This window comes from Myotis yumanensis, unplaced genomic scaffold (genome assembly GCF_028538775.1).
Source record: "Myotis yumanensis isolate MYYU_CA2020_CCGP unplaced genomic scaffold, mMyoYum1.0.hap1 SCAF_4, whole genome shotgun sequence".
Lineage (NCBI taxonomy): Eukaryota > Metazoa > Chordata > Mammalia > Chiroptera > Vespertilionidae > Myotis > Myotis yumanensis.
Genome location: NW_027223755.1, coordinates 38,015,582 through 38,025,853, shown reverse-complemented (window position 1 = coordinate 38,025,853; position 10,272 = coordinate 38,015,582). Strand labels below are relative to the sequence as shown.

At 36.2% G+C, this 10,272-nt stretch overlaps 2 pseudogenes; both read right to left on the bottom strand.

Moving 5' to 3' along the window:
* Positions 1–209: 209 nt before the first annotated feature.
* On the bottom strand, positions 210–774 carry LOC139008084 (large ribosomal subunit protein uL23 pseudogene; annotated as a pseudogene).
* A 7,629-nt stretch (positions 775–8,403) lies between these two features.
* On the bottom strand, positions 8,404–9,680 carry LOC139008083 (cytochrome b-like; annotated as a pseudogene).
* Between the last annotated feature and the right edge of the window lie 592 nt (positions 9,681–10,272).

The window sequence follows — 10,272 nt, the reverse complement described above, 5'->3', positions numbered from 1 at the left end:
GGAGTGACCATAGTAATAGCACAGCCATTATAGGACCAATTAAACAAATAGTGGTGTTTGGTACTGAGATACAGCCGGAGGTTTTATATTAATAATTTTAGCCACGGGATTGTTGTGTATGGTCTTTATTATGTTGAGATAAATTTCTCCTATAGCCAATTTTTAAGTTTTTCATTATGAATGGTTGTTGAATTTTATCAAATGCCTTTTCTGTAACTATTAAGATGCTTTTTCTGTATCTATTGAGATTTTATTTTTTTTACAGTAAAACATTTTTATATTTTGAATTAGCTGGCTGGATTCGATTTAGATGATCCCCATTTTGTTGGCAATGTCTAAAGTATCATAGTTGGAAGCCAATTGAACATTTGCCTTCTTCTCTCTGTCAGGCCTTATTAGGGTGTTGACCTTGGTCACGACAATGTCATAGAGCTTCTTCATAGTCTGCTTGATCTGGTGCTTGCTGGCCTTGACATCCATAATGAACACAAGTATATTGTGTTCCGTCTTCTTCAAGGCTGACTAGGTGGCCAGGGGCAACTTGATGATGGCATATTGGTCGAGCTTGTTTCTCCTGGGGGTGCTCTTCCCAGGATATTTGAGCTGCCTTCTGAGCCACAGTGTCTTGGGTTGTTGGAAGGTGAGTGGTGTGCAGGTCATTTTTTGCATGTGTCTGTGCATGCCTTTTAGCACTGCTTTCTTTGCCTTCAAAGCCTTTGCTTTGGCTTGAGCTCTGGGAAGGGCAGGAGCTTCCTTCTTCACTTTTGGTGCCATCTTGGTGAAAAGCTATATGATTCTTTTCTTTCATTCTATTAATGTGATAATCACATTGATTTGCATATGTTAAACTGTCTTTGCATCCCAGATATAAATCCCACTTGATTATGATGAACGATCCTTTTAATGTGCTGCTGAATTTGATTTGCTAGTGTCTTATTGAGAATTTTTGCATCTATATTCACCAGGGGTATTGTTCTGCCGTTTTCTTTTCTGATAATGTCCTATTCTGGCTTTAGTGTCTGGCTGACCTTGTAAAATGAGTTTGGGAATATTCCATCCTCTTTGATTTTCTTTTTTGGAAGAGATATTAATTGTATTCTTTGAATGTTTTGTAAAATTCACCAGTAAAGCTACCTGGTCCTAGATTTTTCCTCCTTGGAGATTGATTACTGATTCAGTTTCCTTACTGTAATTGGTTGATTCAGATTTCCTAGTTCTTCCTGATTGCCTTGGTAGTTCATATGTTTCTAAGAATTTTTTCATTTCTTCTAGATTGTCCAGTTTGTTGGCATATATTTGTTCATAGTCATAAATCATAGTCTATGATTTATTGTATTTCTTTGGTATCAGTTGTAATGTCTCCTTTTTTATTTATAATTTGTTGATTTTTGTCCTCTCTTCTTTCCATGGTTAATCTACCTAGAGGTTTGTCAACTGGTTTATCTTTTCAGAGAATCAATTCTTAGTTTGGTTAATTTTTTCTATTGTGTTCTTGTTCTCTAATTCATTTATTTCTGCTCTAATCTTTATTATTTCCTTCCTTCTAACCTTTGGCTCAGTTTATTTTTTTTCTAGTTTATTAAAATGTAGAGTTGTGTTGTTTATTTGGAATCTTTCTTACTTAATGTAGGCATTTATAGCAATGAGCTTCCCTCTTAGAACTGCCTTTGTTGCATCTCATAAGTTTTGGTATGTGTGTTTCCATTTGCATTTGTCTTAAGATAAATACTTTTAAAATATCCTCTTTAATTTCTTCTTTGATCCATTGGTTATTTAGAAGAGTAATGTTTAATTTCCATGTATTCATGAATTTTCTAATTTTCCTTTTATTGTTGATTTCTAGTTTCATACCATTGTCAGAGAAGATACTTGGTATAATTTTCAATCTTCTTTAATTTTCTAAGCCTTGCTTTGTGTCCTAACATATGGTCTAGGCTAGAAAACATTTTGTGTGCACTTACTTGTATTCTGCTGTTGTCAGATGTTCTGCATATATCTGTTGGGTCCCTTCATTCTATAAGGTTGTTCAAATCTGTTGTTCCTTGTTTCTCTGACTGGATGATCTATTTTTGAGAGTGTGGTATTAACAACTATTACACTGTTGCTGTTAATTTTTCCTTTTAGTTTTGTTAATTTTTGCTTTATGTATATAAGTGCTCTGATGTTGGGAGCATAAATATTTACAATTGTTATATTTTCTTGATGTATAGTTCCCTTTATCATTATATGATAACCTTTATCTCTTATCATTTTTAAAGTACATTTTGTGTGATATAAGCTATCCTGCCCTCTCTTTTTATTACATTTGCCTGTCGTATCTTTTTCTACCTCTTCACTGTTAGTCTATAAGGTTAACATAAGCAGCATATCATTGGAATTTTTTAAAAAGCCATTTAGCTATTTTATGTTCTTTGATTTAATAAATTAATCTGTTAAAGTTTAATTATTGAAAAGTAAGGACTTAATTATTGCCATTTTGTTTGTTTTCTCATTGTGTTATCCTTGTTTCTTATCTTTTTGTGTGCTTTGATGTCTTGTATTAGTATGTTTTGATTTCTTTATCATGTTTATGTAATTATTGTAGGTTTTTTCTCTGGTGGTTACCATGAGGCTTACATAAAATATCTTAAAATTATAAAATCCTACTTTAAAATAATAACAACTAGAATTCATGAGCCTTACATTTTTACTTCTCCTTCCCCTCACATTTTAGGTTAATGTTACAATTTATAAATTTTTTTATATTGTGTTAACAAGTAACAGATGATTGTAGTTATGGTTATTTTTACTATGCTTGTTTTTAAATTTTTAAACTAGAGTTGTAAGTAAATTATGCCCCACCATTACTGTATTACAGAATCCAACTTTGACTATGTATTTACCATTACCAGTGGGTTTTATACTGCCTTATGTTTTTGTGATAATTAGCATATCTTATTTCTACTCAAGAACTCCCTTTAGCATTTCTTGTAAGGCAGGTCCAGTGGTGATGAATTCCCTGTGTGTTTGTTCAGGAATGACCTGTTTTGCCATCTTGTTGATGTCTCTTTTTATTTCTTGAATAATCATTCACTGAGATAAAACCCCTGAAAGTGGTGAGAGGCCTCCTAATAATACAATAGTGAGGATAAATATAGCAATTAAGGTGTTTTATTTCATACATAGGGAGAGTAAAAGTGCTGTTGTGCGTGAATTATCCTATATAATTAAGAGGTGATATGCAAATTGACCATCACTCTGCCACAAAGGTGGTGGTGCTCAGAGTGGAGGCGGGGTTTCCGTAACACAAGATGGCTGCACCCACAGCGGAGGCCGAGTTCCCGTAACGAGCCTTAATGAGCAATCAGCAGGGACCTGAGGCTGCACCCCCCCATCCAGCCCCCATGGGGCTTGATGGGGGACCTGAGGCCACGCCCCTCGCCCCAGCGCCAGGCCAGGGGACCTGAGGCCGCGCCCCCCACCTGGCGGGACTTGACAGGGGACCCCAGGCTGCACCCCCCCACCCAGCAGGGCTTGACGAGATCTCAGGCTGCATCCCCCACCCGGTGGTGCTTGACGGGGGACCTCAAGGCATGCGCCCCGGCACAGGCTGGGGGACTTGAGGCTGCGCCCCCCCGCCCAGTGGGGCTTGACAAGGGCAGGACCGGCCAGGTCTGGATCTAGCCCAATGGAGGGGGGGCCAGCTGGGTCTGGGTCTCGCGCGACTTTGAGGCACATGTGGGTCGGCGGGGACTTGACTCTGGGTCCCGTGGTGCGCCCCAGACTCTGACAGGAGGAAGATTTTCATATACATTTTACTAATTTTCTTTCATCTTTGACACTTCTATTATAGAGAAAGGGCAAATAGCAATATTAAAATATTTCCTCTAATTAATCCTCTTTTAATGTGCACAAATTTTGTGCATCAGGCCACTAGTATATAAATAATTGTAGCAATTGTTATGATACAAATAAGTTTATAATTATTATAGTTGGAGTATGAATTATAATAGCTGTTATTCAACCTATGTGAGCAATTGATAAATAGGCTATGATTTTTTGTAATTGGTTTTGGTTGAGTCTTCCCCATTCTTCTACTGTAACTGGTAAAATAGTTGTGCCTGGTCCCTGTGGCTTAGTGGTTGAGTGTCGACCCATGAACCAGGAGGTTATTGGTTTGATTCCCGGTCAGGGCACATGCCCGAGTTGCGGGCTCGGTCCCCAGTGGGAGGCTTGCAGGAGGCAGTTGATTGATGTTTCTCTCTCATCAATGTTTCTATGTCTCTATCCCTATCCCTTCCTCTCTCTCTCTCTAAAAATGAAAGAAAGAAAATAGCTCTAATTAGTAGCCTATTTAGATGAATGGATGGTGAAATTTGATATAAACTTGATAGTGGTGCAAGTTTCTGTCATGTTGTTAAAATTAGGCCAGATGTTAGTGGAATACCTTGTATAACTTTGGGTCCTCAAAGGTAGAATGGGAAAAGTCCAAGTTTTATGATGAAGGCTATTGTCATAAAAATTTTTGTAATTGTTTATTAGCCAGAATATATTGGATTAACAATAATAGCTATTATTAAAAGTATAGATCTTTTGTAAAATAATATTTAGTGGATGCTTCCATGGCTCATCGGTTGTTGTTTTTTTTTATTAAACATGGAATAATAGTTAATACGTTTACTTCAAAGCTGATTCAGAATATTAATCACTATGAATAAAGTTGTAGTAGTAGTAGTAGTAGTAAATGTTGGCATATTCTGCTAGGAAGAATGGGGCTGATGGGCCTGTTGCATATACAATGTGAGATTACTATAACAATCATAGTCCCTGAAATTATAGTAAGATGATAGTAAAAATGAGATTTATTAGTACAGGAAGAATATAAACCAATATTTTGGGAGTATGGGCCTGATAGCTTATTTAGCTGACCTTACTATAGAGAATGGTAGAATGCGGTATCACAGATTTTTTTTATTCTTAGGAGTAGGTTCAATCCTTAGGAGTAGGTTAATTCTAGAAAAAAGAGGATTTAAACATCTGTAATTTACTCTATCAAAGTAACTTTTCAGACATATTGTTTGTGGTGAGATGCTTGATATAATGACACACTTCATATACAAAGGGTTAGTGTTAATGGTAGGAAATTTTTCATAGAAGATGTATAAGTTGGTCATATTAGAATCATGGACAAGATGCTTAAATTCATAGAAAAAGGAATAAAGTTGTTGCTCCTATGAATAAAGTAGTAGTAGTAGTAGTAGTAGTAGTAGTAGTAGTAAATGTTGGCATATTCTGCCAGGAAGAATGGGGCTAATGGGGCTGCTGCATACACAATGTGGATGCCAGAAATGAGTTCTGATCTCCTTCTGTTAGCCAAATGGAGCTTAGTGGTTTCTGTTAAGTTTGAGATAAATCATATTATGGCTAGGGATCAAGATAGAAAAATTAGTCACAAATTTTTGAGTGATTAATGTTGAGAGTATAATAATGCATTTATTAATAGAACTGATAATAAAATGGTTGCTCATATTACTTCATATGAAATTGTTTGTGTTACTGCTTGTAGGACCCCAATTAATTCATGTTTTGAATTTAAGGCTTACTCATCCCAACCAAAGAATAGTATACCTGGGTTTATGCTGAATGGATATGGTATGGGTAATGGAATTCATATTGTTAGGGCCAAACTGAGGGCTAGGATTGGTGCAATAATAAATACATTGATGATGGTAATGGTTGCAATGGTGCTTTAATAAATAGCTTGATGGCATTGGCAATGGGTTGGAGCAGGCCATGAGGCCCAGCATTTTGGTCCTTTACAGAGCTGAATATAGCCTGGTACTTTTTGTTCAGTTAGTATAAGAACTGCTATGATGAGTAAAGTGCAAAAAATTTATAAAAGGTTAATTATAAACATTTTGTTGAGAGGAGTTGAACCTCTGATTATAAAGTTTTAAGTTTTATACTATTACCAAGCTCTGATATCCTAACAAACCCTGTTCTTGGGCAGGGTTGGTATAGATTAATTAGATTAAGATTATATCATCTATTAATTTGAAGGTGCTTTTGTAAAGTAGCCTTATTTCTCATGTTCTTTCATACTAGGAGAAATAGGAAACAGAAACTGACTTAAATTACTGTGGCCTGAACTCGAATCTTATAGGACTTTAATCATTGAACAAATGAACCATTAGGACAGCAGTTCTCAACCTGTGGGTCGCGACCCCTTTGGGGGTCGAATGACCCCTTTCACAGGGGTCGCCTAAGACCATCGGAAAACACATATATAATTACATATTGTTTTTGTGATTAACTACTATGCTTTAATTATGTTCAATTTGTAACAATGAAATTGGGGGTCACCACAACATGAGGAACTGTATTAAAGGGTCATGGCATTAGGAAGGTTGAGAACCACTGCCTTAGGATGTCCTGATCTAACATTGAGGTCATAAACCCCATTGTCAATGTGACCTCTAGAATAGATCTGCCCTGTTATCCCTAGGGTAACTTGTTAGGCTTTATTAGGTTCTGCTGAAGAGGATGGTAGATCAGCTGTACTAGCAAAGATTGGTGAGGCTTATTGGGGTTTATCAATTATAGAACAGGCTCTTCTAGAGGGATATAAAGCACCATTAAGTCCTTTTGAGCTTCAGGCATTTGCTAGTAGTACTCTGTCGAATAATTTTGTTATAATTATTTGGGTTTAGGACTAAGCATAGTAGAGTATTAGCTATTAGGTAAATAGGAATAACAAAGCCACTTTCATAATTTATTTGTTTTAGCTGTAGCTTTTTACAGCCTAATTAAAACTTAACTTTATTATGAAAATACCTTTAACACAGTTTATGCAAAAAATCTTAGTTTATCATAATGCCTGTGGTGGCTGGTACAAAATATACCAACCCTATTAAGTTTAACTTTGTTAATTGGCTTAGTTTTTATCTGCTATTTCTGGTGGGGATGTGGTTAAGCAAGGCATTATGAGCTGTTAGTGTGCTTGATGTCTGCTCCCCCCGATCACCGTCAGTGGCAGGGGGCTTCTTCCGTCCTTTCCCTTTCACCTCCCAGCATTGTGCCTACATATGCAAATTAACCACCATCTTTGTTGGTGGTTAACCGCCATCTTAGTTGGCAGTTAATTTGCATATCACCTTGATTAGCCCATGGGAAGGGTAGCGGTTGTACGGCTAATTACCATGTTTCTTTTTTATTAGATAGGATATGTATGGGTAGGAAAAAACATAGTATATGTAGGATTCAATACTATCTGCGATTTCAGGTGCCCACTGGGAGTCTTGACAGGTGCCCACGGGTAAGGGGGGACTACTATACATGTAAAATTCTCTTATGTCCTGTAAGCATAGACTAAATACCACCTTTTGGTTAATGTTGATAAATGATGTTCAATATAAGCCCAACTACAAGTGGTTTGACTATGTTAAGGTCTTGGATGATGAGTCTCAGCATCTCCCCCAAATTAAAAAATACCAAATGTCTGACAACTCACTATGTGTGAACATGGGCTGATTAGTCCATCAAGATGTCTTACTTAAGAGGAAACAGTGGTGATGTTAGGTGAGATGGTCCTGAAATAACCAAATGCCAGATACAGTTTTGTAAAAAACCCAATGTTCTGGACCTAGAGTGCAAAGAGGCCCATGTGTAGATGCATTGCTGGTTTCACAAAACTTGGTGATTAAGGAAAGTTGTTGGTTGTGATAAGCATAGTGACTAGAGTTGATTTGACTTAATAGAGTATATACAATTGGTACTATTATGCCCTCTGAAAGGAGGTCAAATATATGATGAAAGGAGACTAAACTTTGGGTGATGAGCACACAATGCAATATACAGGTGATATATTATATACTTGAAACTTCTATAATCTTATTAACCAATGTCACCCGATAAATTTTAAAAATATTGACCTCTAGAATTGTGAGCAAATAAATTAAAAAATAAAAAACAAATTGTTTTAACCCACAAAAAATACGTCCCATGTAATATTGATTATATCTATTGGTTTATGACTAGCCATGTGGTAGAAAATTTTACATACAATAAACCATTCTATTATATAATATTCAGTTTGATGCGCTTGCTTATAGGCATGGGGTAGTTATACAGTTATATGTAGCAAGTGTCATGTACAATCAAGCATGTAGGTACTAATACATTGTAATGGGGTAGGTAATTTAATGCATGAAGTATATAGCAATGGGTTTACTCTAGAATTTGTTTCTAATGCTGACATAGCATGTGATCATGTTTTACTGTTCATGTGCAACTTTCAGGGAATACTTGAAGTTTCAGTTTTGGTTGCTGTTGGTGGCACTGGAGCTGCTTCTTTGATGACCTAGGGAGATTTTTCACCTTTTCTGGTTTATAAGACCAGAGTAATAAATAAACTATAAAGATTTTTCATTTTAGAAGATTATTTTCAATTAAGCTTGTGAGTGGCGTAAGTACAAGAATAAGAAAATATAAGACTGATACTAGTTGGTCAATAATGATAAATGGCTGTTCAACTGGTTGTCCTCCAGTTCATGTTAATGTTAGTAGGTCTGCTACTAGTAGTCAGAATAATCACTGGATGAGGGGTCAGAATATTATGCTTTGTAGTTTTGTTGTAAGAGGTATTGTAATAATTGCCAGAATTAGAATAGAGAAGATTAGAGCTAATATGCACATAATTTATTGGGGAGGATTCGTAAGATTGCATATGCAAATAGAAGTATCATTCTGGTTTAATGTGTGGTGGAGTATTAAGAGGATTAGCTGTATGCAATTGTCTGGATCTCCTAGAAGACTGAGAGATAACAGGACTAGTATGGAAAAATAAAAGTCTTAGAATATCTTTGATTGTACAGTAGGGGTAAAATGGAATTTTGTCTGTCAGATAAAATTCCTGATAGATTATTTGGTCCTGTTTCGTGAAGAAATAGTAGGTGAATAATTACTAGGGCTGAAATAACAAATGCGAGGATGAAGTGGAAGGTGTGAGTATAGCATTGTCAACTGAGAATCCTCCTCAGATCCATTCGACTAGACTAGTGCCAATGTAGAGAATGGCTGAGAGATTTGATAGCTGTTGCTCCTCAGAAGACCTCATGGTAGAATGCAGCCTACAAATGCTATAGCTATTATTGTGAGTAAGATGATTCTAGTGTTTCATGTTTTTAGGGAGGGATATGATCCATAATATAGGCCTCGTCCTAAGTGAAAGAATAAACAAGTAAAGACTATAGGTCAGCGGTTCTCAATCTGTGGGTCGTGACCCCTTTGGCGGTCGAACGACCCTTTCACAGGGGTTGCCTAAGACCATCTTGCATATCAGATATTTACATTACAATTCATAACAGTAGCAACATTACAGTTATGAAGTAGCAAGGAAAATAATTTTATGGTTGGGTCACAACATGAGGAACTGTATTTAAAGGGCCAGAAGGTTGAGAACCACTGCTATAGGTGCTCTGTTGGTATGTAAGTATCAAGTAATTCATTCATAGTTCATGTCTCAGCAGGTATGGGTTATGAAGGAGAAGGTGGTTATTGTATGTGACGTATAGATATAAATTAAGCAGATTCCTAAAAGAGACAAAGTTTCATCATGATGAAATGTTTAATGGGGCTGGTAAATCAATGAATGAGTTATTAATAATTTTAATTAGTGGGTGGGAATTACAGATGTTGGTCATTAGTATGCTTATAGTTGAAATACAATTATTTTTCATGTCATTAGTTATGGTTAAATCCCATGTGAGAATGATGACCTATACTGTATTTATTTTAACTATGTTTGTAGTTAAGTTTTGTAGGTTTCTCTTCAAGATCTTTATAGTGGTTTAAGGTTGGCCATGAGTAGAATTGGTTGTGGTATTATAAATCTTGTTAGGTCTTTTTTAGGTTTAGTAGTTTTAAAATTTATTTGCAGGGAATGCTGGTAGTGTTTGGTTATACAACAGCTATGGCTACTGAGGACTATCCTGAGTTTTGAGTTTCTAATAACTGTCTTCAGACTATTTGATTCGGGGTTGTTGATGGAGACTATGGTTGATGTTTTTTGAAGAATGATGAGGTGAAGATTGTATTTAAATTTAATGAATTAGGAGATTCTGGCACTTCTGGCACTTCCAGGGGGTAGCTGCATTACGTAGCCATGGAATTTGATTGGTGGTTGTAACTGGTTGATCATTGCTTATTGGTATCTGGTTTTATTAGAAGTTACTTATGGAAATTACACTATCCCTAAGCCTATGCCTATTTAATGAAAAAAGAAAAAATATAATT